General features: G+C 38.8%; 1 protein-coding gene across 3 annotated transcripts in view; it reads right to left on the reverse strand.

The window, feature by feature from the left end:
* MID1 (midline 1) overlaps positions 1–17,083 on the reverse strand; it is a gene marked incomplete at its 5' end in the record, with an annotated part of 98,435 nt that overhangs the window by 45,217 nt on the left and 36,135 nt on the right. The window lies entirely within an intron of this gene.

Below are 17,083 nucleotides of genomic sequence, written 5' to 3' on the forward strand. Positions count from 1 at the left end.
GTGCTTTCCAGCTTCCAGATCTAAGGCCACATCCTGGCCACTGTGCAACTGCATGTGAGATTCCCCTCTGTATCCACAGGAAGGAAATCCAAGCACATGAGGAGGAGGAGGAGGTCTGCGACGGCTGTGACCTGCTCCCTGGTCTGGCTGCCTTGGGACCAGGACCCTGCTGCGCACCGTGGAACTTGCAACTACCAGCTCCTTGCTTTTTACTACACACCCTGAGATAGCTGTTGTTTTACATGAAATTCCGTCTTCTGGAAACATACGGGCATGAAAATGTCCTGGTTTTGCATAAATACAAAGTTTCCACAGAGATTAAAAAAATCCTCTGTAAATATAACTTGAGTACATAAAAAAGAAGAAGAAAAAGAAGCAAGCCATTAAAAAGAGTCCTGACTGTAAACATTTATTTATTTCAGTAACTTCAGGGGTATGTATTTAATTTTGAAAATCCTGGGAACTGTTGGCGTGACAAGCTGCTCCTCATAGTTACTCACCTATGTAAGTGTGCGAGCCTAGTCCCTTGCTTAGTATTCCTGACAGGCTGACAGTCCCTGCCTTTTAATTGTACTTTGCCCTCCGAGCAGTCCCCAGTATCTCGGAAGTCCTGAACAAGAATACCAGAACTGGGCCCTGTGCTTCTCTCCTCACAAGGGCTGTAGTGTCTCTGCAGAGCTCTCATTAATTTCATCCCTCCTCATCTTTTATTAATGGGCTTCTTTTCTTCACACTACTACTTTTCCCCCAATGTATCTATTCCGTCGCTTAAGTCCCTTCAGCTACCATGAACTTAATTGACTTCTCTGATCCTTTCACCCCATCCCTTACAGCCTCTGTGCATGCATTCAGTGTGTGTGTGTGTGTGTGTGTGTGTGTTTGTTTGCTTTCTGGTGCTGTTACTCCCTGCCTATTTCATGCAGTTTTAAAACACTTTGTTCCCTGCCGTCCCTTTCTGCAGCCATGCAGTCTCCTTACTCCTTCTTGCATGTGGCTACGAACGAATGAAGCTGACAGTATTTCACTGCTGAACCTTACGTACTTTGGCATTTATCAGGGCTGATGCTGTAAACACCAGAGGAGCAGTCAGTCCTGTTCCATTAAAGATAGCACAGGATTTTGATGGCTTTACGTATATAACCCTTCCGAGAAGCGTGATGGGTGTTTGAAGTATATAATTTTGGCATTTTCTTCCCAGCGCAGCCATACATATCGTGTATCACAAGCTCTGGCTGTAAAAATACCTTCTACACTGCATTTATTTTATAGCCCATTAAAACAAAGAGTAACAAGGACGGGCATTCTTTACCGAACAGTTTGAGCTGTATCTTATATTTCCATAAGCTGTACTGTGAACGATCGCTTAATTGCAAAGGCATGTTTGCTGTGCTGTTAGATGTCCCTTTGTAGAGCTGAGACTCACATGCAAAGTCAAAATACCATATATAGTTACAGTATCAGATAACCTTTGTCTTTAAAACCCAGTTTGTTAAGGCGGGTCCAAATGTACAAATACTCTTGAAATGATACATATACCTTCTTATTGCCCATATATTCATTTTGTACATGTTCTAATATTTTATACCAAAAGATTTAAAAAGAAAAATGTAAATTCTTGATTGGGATTGCCTGATTTCAAATGTATTATTGAACACAATAAATGCTAACAGTTGGAACCTTCACATACTATGAAGAAAAAATGTTCTCAAAGCTGAAAAGGAATACTGCAGTAATTTTCAATAACCTGAAAGTGTCTTGAACTAAGGCCATTAATATATGAAGAGTAACTATTTTTCTCTGAAACAGAAATCTATTTACCCATAGATTATAGATAGATTATTATATCCAGGATATTTTCAAATCCTGGATAAAGAACAAAATTTTAGGATAAGTACTCTATCCAGTGAATGTAAACATAAACCCATATATGTTATTATGGTTTCACACAGGTCTCTTGATTTCCCAGTTGTGAAAATGAAGGATAACTAGTAAACAAGTGAGTTGCCTTACAAAAATTAGAGTTAATGCATTCCTGTGCTCTCGCTCCTTGAACTGTACCATTTTCAAACTGGAAAGCCTGGAATTTTGTTTCCTTGCAGTTTAGTATGCAAGAGATTGGGGTCTTTTTAAGTCAAGAAGTATCAGAGTTTTGACGAACTTCTGTTGAAGAACATCAGTTTATATTAATGCTTTACTAAATAGCAAGAACCTGGCAGCTGCTTTCTGAAATGACTGTCAATCTTTTCAGTTTCACTAGGGTAAGTACTGAATGGCAGCTCTTAAAACTGGCCTGACTTGAAAGTTTTAAAGGTCATAAAACTCAATCAATTCTTGCAGTATGTTTACCCGGATTTTCTTTTGGCAGTATCTTCCTCTAGTTCTTTCCCCTATTCCATTCCCATACAGACCGTGGCACCACTTTGGCTACCACGTGATAGTACGTACCAGAAGCGGAGTTCAAGCCCTGCAGTCTTTCTTTACTCTGCACAGGGGAAGCTGGAAAGGGCCTGAAAGACTTTTAAATTTCAGAAGTAGTTTAACTTGCTCACAGACTTTCCATAGTGTCACAAACTCTTTTCACATCCACACGTGAAAATTCCCAGGTTGTGTAAAACTTCAATGCCAGATTTGGAGTTCTGGCCATCTTGAAAAATTGACCCAGTGCTGTAGACCAGAATTCCTGCAATAGTGAATTATAGCCAGGTTTTAAGTCTGGAGAAAATGTGCTCCCACATTATGATGAGTATATGTAAAAATGAGTGGTAAAATAAGCTTATTCATGGTATCTTCCTTCCTCTCACCTAGTGTTCTACTGCGATTCCCTCAGGTGAACCAAATTACAACTGTATTTTTGGAAATGTTCTAGATAAATCGTAATTTCTTAAACATTTCCACCTGCCTTTCCTTATCTTTTTTCGTCACTTGCCAATTTTCATTGCTACCTGTCTATTAAAAACTGATCTTAGAAATGCAGGAGTTGTTTTTTTAAAAGAGAAGGACAATAGTTGTGCATTTGCTCTGTGAACAGGCTTCATGCACGCTAAGTCAGTGGATGCAAACTGCTCTCAAAAATCAAAGGCCAGGCTGAATGCTTCCTGACGTAGCCTGAATGCTGCAGACCTAGCCCAAGATCTTGACATTCCATGTGTGCTTTGCAACTGTTTTTACAATATCCAGTATAAAGTGAAAAGAATGCTTACTGTCCATTTAGCATGGTCTGACAACTATACAACATAAATATTCCTATAATCTTGGGATAAATCCAAGTAGATGGAATCACAGACATGTAATTGAAAGGGACAGCTGAGGATGATGTTTCATTTTGACTCTGCATGCCTATAAAATGATATGATCCAGGGACTGGAGTCTGAAGTTGGAAAAATTAATGCTAAAAATTAGAGGAAGGCAACTCAGAACTGGATGCCTTCTTTAAGCTGCTGTCTAGCTCACACTGAAGTCATGATCTTGTTGCAGTAACGATTGCGTGAAGCTTGTGCCCTGATTGAAGTGGGAGGTCAAACTAGATGATCATAATGGTCTCTTCTGGCCTTTAAATCTATCAGTCTATGAAAACCAAATGCGAACCCATGCCCTTTGCCAAATTAACAGTCTCACGCAAAGCATCGCTTGTCTAAAATAGGAAGGTAGCACAAACAGATAGTCCTAAGCTACTATATGGGTTGAAAATGCTGTCAAAATAAATTAATGTAAGCTTCTTAAGAAGAAAAATGCTGACTTGCGTGCTCCTGCCTTACATCACAGCAGAGAAAACAACATCCCAGAGATGATCTTCTCAGAGGCATTTTCCTGGTCCATAAAAATGTTTATTCAAAGGGCCACAAGATAAAACATACAGCTGCCAGCTACAATGAGATTTTAAACTCAATTTGAGGTAAAGCCACTGTCATTTTCGCAATAAAATATTCTTTTTCTTGCCATTGTTAAATGTAAGTACGCATTTGTATTTTCCACTCACTGCTTACTGGAAGGTTTTGAGAATCCACTGAAACTGCAGCACGTGCTAAGACACACGCTGTGGGACAGTACTTTGTAACAACAGCCTTGCTCACCATTTACATCAAATCCATCATGATCAAAGCCCTTTGGCAGCCAACATTGACAGCGGTTTGCATTTCCTTTGCTCCTGGTGTAGAACTGACCAGGGAAAAGGCAAATTTTGAGGCTATCTCCTGGTTTAAAGAAGAAAACAACTTTGGAGAGCCTTCTGGGCTTATCAGAGCCCTGCATAGTGGAAATTAGGTTAAGTAATTATATAGGTTTCATGAGAACCACAGCCACCCTCCCATCATCTCTACAAATGGTCAAACCGAAACAGAGGTTATATATTTTCAGATTTGGCTAGTCATAGTGTGTAACCAAAAGCCACACGGTTAAACTGCAGTAAAACACAGATGAGGAATAAAATTGCCACAAAGCAGAAGTGTGATCGTATTCTAACTTACTCAAGCTAGCAGGGCAACCAGAGTGGTGTTGACATGGCAGATCAGTCTTTAGTACATGTAGGCTGGCTGGAGATTATAAATATACACCCTGTCGCGTACAAACTCCATGCAATCACATCTTCATTGCAACTGTTTTTCCTCCTAACTCAAAGAAGTTATGCTTGCATGTGCTCCAGTTACGTTTCCACCTCGTCGTGGTGACATACCCTCTGAACTAGGCCTGTTGTCTCCAGGACATGTGTCTAACCTATTAAAAAAGTTGCCAATCAATTCCAGAAGAACTGCCAGAATATCAAGTATGGTTTTGAGCCAGGTTTTGGGTGTATGCGAGTTTAATGTTTCCTTTGGTGTTCTTTATTTAAATGGACATGCCAGGTGCACATGGAAAAACTTAAGCTAATTTTTATTCTATGTACTTCTCCTGAAACAGATGATTACTCTTCCGTAGGATACACATGCTCGACCCTGTATTTCTCCAGCCAGGGAATGGTAACATTTGCAATTAATAGGAATGATTGACCTCAAGTCTCAAATGTGCAGAGCTTGACAACTGCACTCCACATTTCTATGTGAAAAGGAATAACAGCTATGATGTTGATACACTCCTGGGGACTAAGATTTTTACCTCAAGTGATTACAATATATCACAAGGAAAGACCCATGAGATACTGCACTGTTAATTAATTGTCCAGGACTATGTGTATTAAAAGTGCAATAAAAATAGCTGCATTTGAAGCCACTATGATTTAAATGATGTTAACTAAGTTGGGCTTACTTCCATATTTCATAGGAATGTCACTTATTTTTTTATTAACCCTTATTTAAAAAGGGACATTATGAAAATTAAAGGAAATCCAAGCATTTCAGGTTCTTGACCACATAAAATCTTTATTAACTGAGAGGACAATATTCTAGGGAAAACCTACAATTGTGCTCTCACCTCTCTGCAAAGCCGTGCCCTCAAATATGCCATGGGTGCTTGCCACTTGTGGCCATGGCTCTGCCCTTTGATTTAACTACACTAATCATCTGCCTTGTGAGTTGGTTTGCTGCCATGCTCTTTAGCCTTCCTTCACTGCTGCTTCTCCCTTCCTCAGAGCATAAGAGAAATTTCACAGCTGGGGCCTCTGAGGAAAAAGGACAGGACAAGAGCCATATATAGTACACTATACCAAAATTTTTTTTTTTGATGTGCAGTAGTAGGTTTGGGAAAGAAATATATACTTAAAAACTATTCCACCTGTAACAGGGACCATGATTACCAAGAACACAGGCCAATGGAACTGATGCTGCTTAGTTATTTTCAATATTATAACGTGAAATGAACATACAAAAAATGAAAAGAAAATAGCATTCTCTTTTAAACAGAGAAAGTGATTTGTTTTCTCAGGGCATTCAAACATGTTATAAAAACTTTGTCCCAGTTTAGACAGTGACAAAACTGAATGTAGGACAAGTAATTTTTTTTTTAGAGACTCCCATTTCAATCAAACTATTATAAGATATCCAAATGTTGGCTTGGCTGGATCTGGGGGATTGGTTCAGCATTGTTTCTAATGAATCATTAATCAAAGAAGGACTAGAATAATGATCAGGAATCAAGGCTCAAGAAAGACTAGATTAATCATTTGACTAAATTAAAAACCAAAACCAGTCTCAGACTGATATGTGAGCTAATCAAGGTTTGCAAAAGTGTAGATAAATTTGAAGCCCAAATATATATGATTTTTTTTTTCACTTCAACGCAGTATTCAAACTGGAAGACGAAGTGTTAAAAAGAGCACAACAAATACCAGACATCCTGCATTTAAAGCATGTCATTAAAGAGTTATTGAGGAGAGCTAGAGGATTCCTAAGCTCCTTCTTTTCCCCATGGGCTAATCCAGTGCAATGGAGGGGGTTAAGGAGAACTTGAACTGTTGCACAGCTGTCCTGCAGCATCCTGGATGCACCCACCTCTGAACTTCCAGGACATGGAACATACTTAAAACCAGGAGTTCAACAAGAGCTCCTGCTCATGAGATGCCTAATCTAATATTGCACAAGCAAGACCTGGGAAGTATTCTTTCCAAAAACCAAAGTTCTGAGTTTTGCACATAACTAATGACAGACATTTATAGGAAGAGAAAGCAAAATCTCATCTAAAGAACCACAATTTATGTGGTGTTATTAAAGTCCTGGCTTCTACAGATGTCTGCCTAAACATTTCTGAAAGTTTGTATTTTATTTAAGAGGTTATATTATGGAAAAAAATCTGGTTTTAATCAGTCAGTACATATCGCTGCATTTTGCGGTTGAAAAATTCCACCTTATCTAACCAGGTATGTATAAAAAGCAATTCAGTATTATGCAAAACTGGCAGGTTAGAAAGGACGGCTAGATAGGCACGGAGTGGAGAAGGTCAACATGGTGATTTGGTCTGTGTTACGTAGCAGACCAGTGGAGCTGTCACAAATCTAACTAAAATCTTTCTTCTGGCCTGTAACAAAGCTGCCATTTGAGGCAGCTGCATTTATGTTTCTGTTTTTATGGCAAACAGCACTCTGAAAGACGTCCATAGATTGCCCTCCTGAGGATATTAATTGTCCAATCTGGAGAATGAAGCTGGAAGTCCATCTCCTGGCATGGCTGGGAGGACTGGGATGCCCAGGGCACACACTGGCTTTGTCTGCTACTGGTGCAGCAACTAGCAGTTGGGCTAAACAGTCCACCAGCAGGAATTTATTCAAGAAATGGGAGTGACTTTCTGTGCAGTTCCTCTATAGAGAGGGAACAGGTGCATCTGTAAACACAATATACTCCCAGGTGTTGCTCTGGCAGCATATTAGGAGCCATATAGGCACCACTGGTAAGCCCAAATGAAGCCAGAGCACAGCATCTCTTCTGGAAAATGCCGATCCCACTGTCCAACAGCATGGTGCATGAGGCAAGTGTCAACTAACCAGTCAACCAGAAAGACACAACTCTGACTTGGGTAAATCATACTAAACAAAGCCCCACTTACAATTATGTTTTATGGTAATTTTTTGTGTTTATAAACTCTCCAGGATTTTGCCAAGAAGTACACCATGAGCTAATTCTTCCACTCTGGAGCGCTCCGGTTTTGTGCCACTGAAATCACTGGTGGCTCTGCCTTTTTCTTCCAGTGAATTGGCTCCAGCTGCAAGAGGTTACTTGCAGTAAAAAAGTTGGCATTCGTCCAGTTTAATGCTCATTCTGGCACATGCTCATTGCCTTGCTGCCCGCAGTTAGAGCTTGGTCTAGACAGAAGTGTAAATCTCTCTGTGTTTTCTTCTCTTCATTTGCTCTATTTCCTATTCAGTATACTAACCTCCTCTACTATACTGAGTAAACGCCCTGAAAGAAGTCTGGCATGGTGAACTTCAGTTACTCACATTTTTAAAGTTTAGACATGGGTTTAAGTACTTTTCTGAAAAGAAGGCTTAAAAATTTATCTAAAATACTTGTCAATCTGGCCTGATAATATAATTTATCAGTACTTTTCTGTACAAAGCTTTTGATGAAGCAGCAGATCTTGAATTTAGGAGTTAGGCAAATAATCATCCTTGATTCAGATTTCAGCTACAGAGTTGTTATTATATTTAAATCTTTGACTTTACAAGTTGCTATGGATAAAACCAGAGAATAATGTTACATAAACTTAGTACAATTACATACTTAGGGACTTATTAAAACAATGTGATGGTGATAAGCTAAGTTTAAACCATATAGTGAGTATAAATTTCAAGGTACAGATCATGATTTGGAATCAGATTTTATTTCATATTTCTGTCACACTCAGGTGAAGTTTCTGTTCTGACCTGCCTAACCCTTATTGCCAATACTTCATCAGAGATCAACCTCAGATTTCAAATTCACCAACCAACAAAAAAACCCAACCAAAAAACCCAACAAAAAAAAAAAAAACCCAAACCAAAAAAGACAATAACTAAACCAAACGACCAACAACAAAAAAAATACGAGCTTTTGGTTGGAAAACCAGGTTCAGGTCTGAGTAGAACTTAAGTATCGATTCACTGGCCACAACAAAAATAGCACTTCCTTTTTGCCTTGTATTTGCAACTGATAAATCAAAGAAAAGCACACCAAGGAAACAGCCAGCAGGCAGAAGTATCATCCTCTCTCATTTAATGTGCGACACTAAAAGCTATTCCTCCCCTTACCTCAGCAGCAGACCCAACTCCATTCCCAGACATCCTGATCTCCCTCACCACTCTTACCTCCAAAACAGGTATGTATTTTGCCCCTTTTTCTTTGGTCATGCTGTGACCTGCCCAGATGCTGCTACAATGCACCCCTCACCTCCTGCTAGATATTATGAACCTGAGTTGAACCCAGTTGCTGGCTCTTGCTTTGCTGGCAGCCCATGGTGCCAAGAGTTTCTGGGTGAAAGGTCTGAAAGTAACTTGAATGCTCAAGAAAATGCTCAAGGGTGAGGGGTGTGTGCTACAGCCAGGGGAGCACCCAAAGAAATAATTTCTTTCCTTGCTCTGCTAAGATATTATTTTTCAGTCCCTATTGGAATGCACATTCACTCAGATTAAAATGCAGTAATCAATTTGATGTTAATCCGACTATCATTTGAGGGGCAAATAATTGAAGGACAGATTATGATTTAACAGCCCTTGACAATGTATATGGAATGGTTAAAAAAACAACAAACGAAAAGCAAATGTCCTATGTGGAGGCCACAGCAGACTTGCGTATTTAACTTATTTCACTATTGCAAACAACAGATGTGTTTCATTTTACTAATATGAACTAATCAATTAGTACGAACTAATGAATTGTTCATACTATTATGAACAATTGCATGAGGATACTTCAAAGTAGTGAATTTTAGCTCAAGAAGGCACGTTTGCACGATTGTGGACCAAGTACTTACGTAGTTTATTTTTACTATGTTCCTACGATGATAAATCACTTGTAGCGTGCCAAGTCATAAACTAACTCAAGCCAGTTCTACTTCATCGATATTTGAGGTCCCATCATTATATTCCAAACATTATTTTCCATTTGTTGCTTTCGTTTACATACAGCTTGAAAGCATATATGAGGTAAAACTTCTGTCGGTAAGAATCAGTGGATTGTGACAATACGTTCCTAGTAGCACCAGAGAACTCTGGTCTCTCAAGACATTTAAAACATACCATTAAAAATTTAAAATTCTGCTGTAGTTTGGCAAGGAGATCACACCATATGAAATCAAAGGGTGTTTTTAGGAAAAAAGTGTAAATAGAAGCCCAAATATGTCACCTGTAGATTTCACACTCACACTGTGCAGGCACAAGCTTATCTATCACTGTTTCAATTTCTAATACATAATTTTGTCCTTCAGCTTCTGAGTTGAAATTTTCCTTTCTCTGTTTTCTTGACATTTCAGATTCTTAGCTGAAAGGCAGAATACTCAGGAAAGATCTACATGTTCTCTTCATAAGAAAACTGGAACAATTAATAAGAGATCCACATGTGCTAATAGCAAGAGGCTTTGAACATTTTACTAATAAAATAAGAATGAGAAGCTTTGTCTTTGATGTCAACATTAAACATCCAAATTTGCATTAGTAAATCTGGCAAATCTGGCATCAGAAAAGAGAGCATCTAATGCACAGAAAACCAAAGCAATATTTAAATACATATATATCCTAGAATTTCATAAATTACCAATAAAGAACAAAAAACATATGAATAACAGAGAATAAACCACCTGAATCCACAGTCCCTTTTCTACAAGAACAGCAAGTGATATGTATAACCCAACCCATTTTTAAAACCTTAGAAACTTAAGAAAAATCAAGACCATTTTAAACTGCCATTTTCCTGTTACCTCTTCCTCCTCCAAAATGCCAAACTCAGAACTGATGGTCCCCTAGAGGAACTCATGTGTGAGTAATGAAGCCTTCTAACTTACTTTTGAATGATATACAAAGAATCTTAAACCCTTTCATCTTATCCAGTCCAGCATATCTAAATTAAGGATGCAGAACTGAGCTAGTGTTACATGGCCTGCTGATCATCTTCACATCAGGTGGGCTAACAGTAGGAAAATGCAGAATCAGCCTGCCTGAGCCCTCCCATATAGCTTTGGCCACTTTTCTGTAACCATTTATCATGACAGGCATTCAGGCAATGAAAAATGCATGTGCCTACATTTTGGTGAAAAGGCTAGCAATTTAGAGAGATGTGCAAATCCAATTACTCCTGGAGAAAGAGAGAGGGAGATCTTAACATTTCATTTGACACATTTAGATAACACGACCCATTTATACAGATGTCCTCCGGACAAATCATTCATTTGATTTATCACAGCCTTTGAAGTTTTCCCTACTATCAAGGCTGGCAAACTTTTTCCACTGAAAACAGGAGCCAATGCTGATTGTATAAGTATGCTTTTCATGGCACTTTGGGAAGATATAAAAACTGTAAAGCCTATGGAAGTATTTATTTGGAGCCTTTAATTAACTAATTTTGATTTTGATCTCAGACAAAGTTTTTTTAGAGAAAAGACATGGGCTTGATTCACCCAGTACATTACTTCAGATTTTGTATTTTTAACATCCCTTGTTTCTGAGAGTCAGGTCTACCGACTTTGTGAGAAACACCTTCTCTTTAGCTGTATAAAACAGACACAAACAAGCGTGCATTTACAGAGGTACTCATACCTGCTCTGTAATGTGGAAAAAATACGTTATACAATGTGCAAACGGTGTAGAAGGAGAACGCAGAGTCTCCTCTGGTGTTTCTGTGCATAATTACAACAGCATTTTGTGGTCATACAACACGGATTCAGGGCTGAGCCTGATTTCGTACACTCAACAGTTTTTAAAACACTGCACGAAAATACAGCTCTTTAATTTCCTTTGTTCTTTTCCTTGACTGAAGGAGTTAGGTTTGACTGAAGGACTTCGGTCTTTATTCCCTGGAGAAGAGAAGGCTCAGGGAGGACCTCATCACAGTATTCCTGTACTTAAAGGGCAGCTACAATGAGGACAGAGGCTCTCTCTTCACAAGAAGCTACAGAAAGACGACATGGGGCAAGAGGTACAAGTTGCACTGGGAGAGGTTTCATCTTGATGTAAGAAATTTTTTACAGTGGGAACAATCATTCACTGTAACAACCTCCCCAGGGATGTGGCAGAGTTCTCAGCACTGGAGTTTTTCAAGATGCAATTGGACAGATAGTCTAGATAACCTCATTTAGGCTCCCTTTCCCATGAAAGTTTGGACCAGATCACCTTCGAGGTGCCTTCCAACCTGGGCTATTCTATGATTCATGATTTATTAAGTACTTTTATTAGTTAAAGAGCTGTATCTGTAATTAAAGCATTCTTTTAAGCGTGGCTCTGTGTGTGTGTGCGTGCGCACACATATGGGTGTGTTTTAGCAAATGCTATGGTGAAATCAACTTACAGGTTAGCCTGGGCTTTTATTCTAGCCCACTGGACTCCATGCCTGTACTTGAGCTGATTTGCCCAGTTGGACCTGATTTCAATGTTGTGACTCTTTCCTAATTTTGAACATTATAGAGTCACTAACAGTCAAAAGTGGGTTATATATGGGAGAGGAGACATCTATCTAATTCCTAGTGGCCTGGTCCACTCTTTCCTGTATTGCCAGGAGTTTGGAAAGCAAAGCCTGGCAACACTTGTCAACCCTCAGGATATCAGGCTCTCACAGACAAGAGGGGCTTCGATTCCTCCTTTCTGCACGCACGCCTGTTTGCCCCGCACATAAACATGCAAGTCTGTGAGATGGCCAAGAAAATAATTGTGCAAATAGCTGAGGAGGTGCCAGGAGGACTATGCCATATATTGCCTGTGTAACTGATGTCAAGAGCGGCTCTATTTTCCCAATTGCTCCACTGTTTCTAGAAGTGTATACATTTTGCAGTTACATTCTGGCAGGAAAAGCAAGTTGGCATTGGTAAGCCTTTCACTTTGTTATAACTGTTTGTACAGGATATGGGAATTACCTCTGGGAAATTGCATATTCTAGATAATATTATCAAATATTGAAATGACAGCTCCATTAACTTTCATTTTTCTCATTTGTTTCTGCCAGAGTGGTTCCTATTCCACATACTTACAGTATAAAACTAGCTTTTACCTAGGATTTGTTAATTAATAAGGATCTTATTCTACTTTATAGTTCAATATCTCAGGGGTTTTTTTGTTTCTTTTCATAATAATGTATTTGTTCCAAAAGCTAACAGGAACTGAAATCATGCAATATCTTTGTTTCCATAGTAGTCACCTTGATTCAACTGAAAGAAATGAAACCCCAAATACACGAGGTCTTAAAATGCCTTAAATTAGACATTTAAGTAATTAGATAAAAATTGATAAAACAAGTTTTCTTAATAGAGATAAAACAGTAATAGTGCATACTTTGTACTTTCCCTCTATTAATTTCAACTACTTTTACAAGAGAGAAATGTTATGATCCATATTTTACATATTATTCAATTTCCCTAAGATCAAATGCCTTTAATCCAAAACCCACTGGAGGCTATACTAATTTTTCTACTGAGGCAGTGGGCTTTGAATGAGATTCATCAGAAGCCAGTAAAGCTAAGAAGAAGGTCCCTCCTGTCACAGATACCATGTGCTGGTAACACGTGCTTGCACGGACGAGTAATCTGGGTGCTCAAGGTATTGATTAATTATTACTTTGTTGTCAGAGTAGTATCTGCATATTTGATATCACACCACGGCTCAAACAACATATACATGATTACCGATGACAACAAAAGCAATGACTCAAAGATGCCTAGGTTTGACGTAACAGAGGTTGCCCTTGCCACAGTACATCGATACACAATCAAAGTGAAAACTTATGGGATAAACATTCCCAATTCAGACTTCTAAAATTAGCACCTCAGAAACATTTTATGAAAAATTATTGTCTTGCTGCTGAATGTCATTTTGAAACTGCATGTCTGAAAAAGGACATTTCAGTAGTTCCTGCTGGGTTTGTCCAGACCTTTAAGGCTGTACGTTCCCATTACTAAACATGCACTGCGGTACGTCTCCAGTGTATGATATTGGCTGCTGGATGCTTTTCAAAGCAAACAGAAGTCTGGTTTGTTTCATTTTGCAGAGTTCTCTACTGGTGCCTTCAGAGGTGTCTTAGGTACAAATGAAATTTGTACATCAAAACCACCTTTGAGACTCAGGGGTGAACAACTAGCACTAAAATCAAATGTAAATGAAAGGAAAAGAAAACACCATAAAAGCAATGCATCTAATAGCACAACATGGTGATTTTCTTTAAGGAAACACTGTACTTGGTAAAACAGCTGTTCACCCTGATGCTTGCAGAAAAGGCCCTGCGGATCCCGGTGGACAACAAGCTGACTGTGTGATCTCACGGCAAAGTTGGCTGTTTCACCTTGAAGGTGGTCAAATGCTGGAGCAGGTTGCCCAATGAGACTGTAGGGTCCCATCCTTGAAGACAGTCAAAATAGTTAGTCCCCAAGCAACCTGCCCTCTGTGTGCAGGGGGCTGGACTAGATAGCCTCCAGAAGTCTCTTCCAAACTAAATTATTCTGTAATTCTGTTATTAAGATGCTTATCTTCATAAATCATAAATTTTAGAAAAATTGTGAAAATCTGAAGATCTTTAAGATATATAGTTGAGCCTTGAATAATTTTTATATACAGAACTTAATGAAGTATATTTATTTAGAAGCTTTCTTATATACTATTTTACCTTTCACCAGAGCTAGGAGACCTATAATGTCCAATGTGCAGTATGCCAATGTACTTTATATAAAAGTACAAGGAACTAATAAATATCTATGAATTTAAGATTGTGTTTTAAATATTCAAGGAGACAGATTTCAGGAAAATCAGCTTTTAGGATTTTGCTAAGGTTGTGAGCTTTATTAGGTATGCCCAATATGCCCATCTTTATAGTACATAGGTGCCAGCTTTTTTTGTACATTTGATTACACTATTTAATGTAAGTTGTAAAACATGAGTGAATAATGTGGCTACACAGCTTGTTCTATTAACTTCATTGAATCTGTCCTTTGAATTCTTATCTCCTGCAGGATATCAAGTTTCAGTAAATAATATACTTTCTGGGTAGTGTACATTTATGAAAATATCACAGCTTTTCTACTTCACCTGGAATCTCTCACAAAGAAAGAGACTGAAATTTATTAAGGGATGTTTTCAGCTTTCAGGGCAATTGTGAGAGACGGTAAATAAAACCAAACAGGAACTCAAAGGCATCTTCAGCCTTTACGATTTCATATACTCTACTAAAAAGAAAAATCTGGGGTTTTTTCCTCCATTCAGCATTGGTTGGGCACTCTAAGCTAGGGTGGAAAAAATGTCACCCCTTTTTCCAGACTTGGCTTGTCAGCATCTGGCACCAGACAGTTGTGATTTAGTGGTCCTGGGCTGCACTGACGAACATGAAAGTTTCAAAGAGCTTTAATTTAAAAACCCATCAATGGAGAGAACAGATTCAAGCCTGCTTTTAACTGCTTTTAACATTCGCTTGCTCGATATGAAAGCTGTAGGGCAAAAGGAAGAAAAAGACTTAAAACGTGTGTGGATTGCTTTACGTAGAAGTACAAATTAAATTAAGAGAATTTAGTACTATACAGTGTTAGAAAAGCGTAAAGAAAAGAGCACCACCTAAATGAATTACAAATCCTTATATAAAACTTGTGCCTGTTTCTCAGTTTTCCCTGAATAGCCTGGCTGCTTTGTTTTTGTCTGTCCCATTAAATTGTGCTTTTTTTCCACAGTCAAAAATGCCACTTAGCTGAAGTGAAATCCTTAATTCTTTTGAGGGTATACAGTATGGGTCTCCTAATTAGGACATCCTGTGGAAACGCAATCGAAAAAAGGACTGGAGAAAGAGGAAAGAAATACTATATAATACTTTTACTAAAATAACACACCAATTAAATAAAAATGCAAGCTAAAATTTGCATGCGCTTCATTTTTCCCTGGAGGTCTTGCAAAAGGCTGAAAGCGTTTTCAGTTTAGTCCCACAGATATGAAAATTTGAGTGCTATTCTGCATCAGAGCTGTAATTAGTCATTTTGATACTAACAATGGAGTTTATAATTTCACACCAGGCTGATCATCACTTAAAACCATTTATTTCAGCTCAGTACATCCCCTGTTAATTGGAATGTTTTGCTAGTGGTGTGTTCCCATTAAGATACAGTCATGTCATTACGGCCATTAGGCTCAACCTCTTCTCCTGAATACAACCCAGGAAACAGCCCCCCCTGAATACATGCATATTGATAGCTGGATTTAGATACACTAACGACTATCTTCTTGTTCAACTGTGAGTTTTAGGTGAAATGAAATAAAAGAATTAGTATGCAAAATGTTGCAGTCTCTCTTGCACACGAGGTCAGATTCTGCAATTACCGTGGTCATGTCTGGCCTTAGAAAGCTGAGAATTTATAATGTCTGCCTGCAGCAAGTTCTAAAAAGTAGAAGTTTTGCTATACACAAAGGGCTGAATTCAGTCATTAGATGAATGTAAGAATCAGATGATTTCCAGAGATGTAGCTCAGTTCATAATTTATCCTCAACTATGTAGAACATATTTCAGACTTTTTAAAGCTGTTACTCATATCAGCAGGGATTGTAGCTTTACCTATGATTATGCACATTTGACATTTCCCATTATTAGATCCTGATTTCACATACAGCAATGTCAAACTTTAGTTATTCCAGATTAAATTTTCCAGTTACAGTGTTTCCTTGGCCTGATTTGATTTAATTTTTATTTTTATAAAAATGCCAGATAAAACCACCAGTTAATTTCACAAAACAGGCTAGGGGAAATATGCTGCCACCAATGAGGAAAAGGCTTGCTCTGCTGCTTCAGTGCTTTGAAAGCTGGACTTAAATTTGGCAGGAGATGTTTCTGTGCCAGGTATATACCTTTTTGCCTTTTGCTGCCAGTCCTTCCAAATTCAGGCAAGATGTGAAAAAACGGTACATCACAGTTTTGCAACTAAAAGCTCTGAAGATTGTCAACGCTAGCTGAGCTCCAGGCTCCCAGCTGACCGGAAGGTACATGCACCGTCATGGTACAGCTCAGGGCTACTAAAACCAAATTGCAATATCCTTGTAATGACTTCTTCCACCTGATGACCCAAGGCAGGGTCGCAATCCGGATCTAAAAGTAGAGAGTTTGCCTCTCCTGTGCCCTCAGTTCCCACCCGTGAGGACCCACTAGTTAATGCAGAGAAGTTCAATTGAAAATTGAAAGGAAGCAAGTGCCATAATTTGATTAAAGACAGAGAAAGGAGTTCGACAAAGACACGGGATCAGGTAGACTAGCAATGGATAAAAATTGCTCCTGGTGCGGCTAGATTGGAAGGAAGTGCTGGGAAGAAATGGGGACGGACAGATGGAAAAGCAGAACGAGCAAAGAATGACTTTGGAAAAGAATGCTGAGACTGGGAGTCAGGTGAGCTGGAAGCCCCTCTGGAAGTACAGCCAGACAAGAGAGCCTGGAAGTGAGAGGGTAAAATAGCAGGGTAGATACTGGAAATGATAACCCCAGGAATGAAAAGGGGACAGAGATGGTTGAAAGGTAAGGTGAAGGGAGGA

The sequence above is a fragment of the Platalea leucorodia genome, assembly GCF_965183815.1.
Source record: "Platalea leucorodia genome assembly, chromosome: 2".
Taxonomy (NCBI): domain Eukaryota; kingdom Metazoa; phylum Chordata; class Aves; order Pelecaniformes; family Threskiornithidae; genus Platalea; species Platalea leucorodia.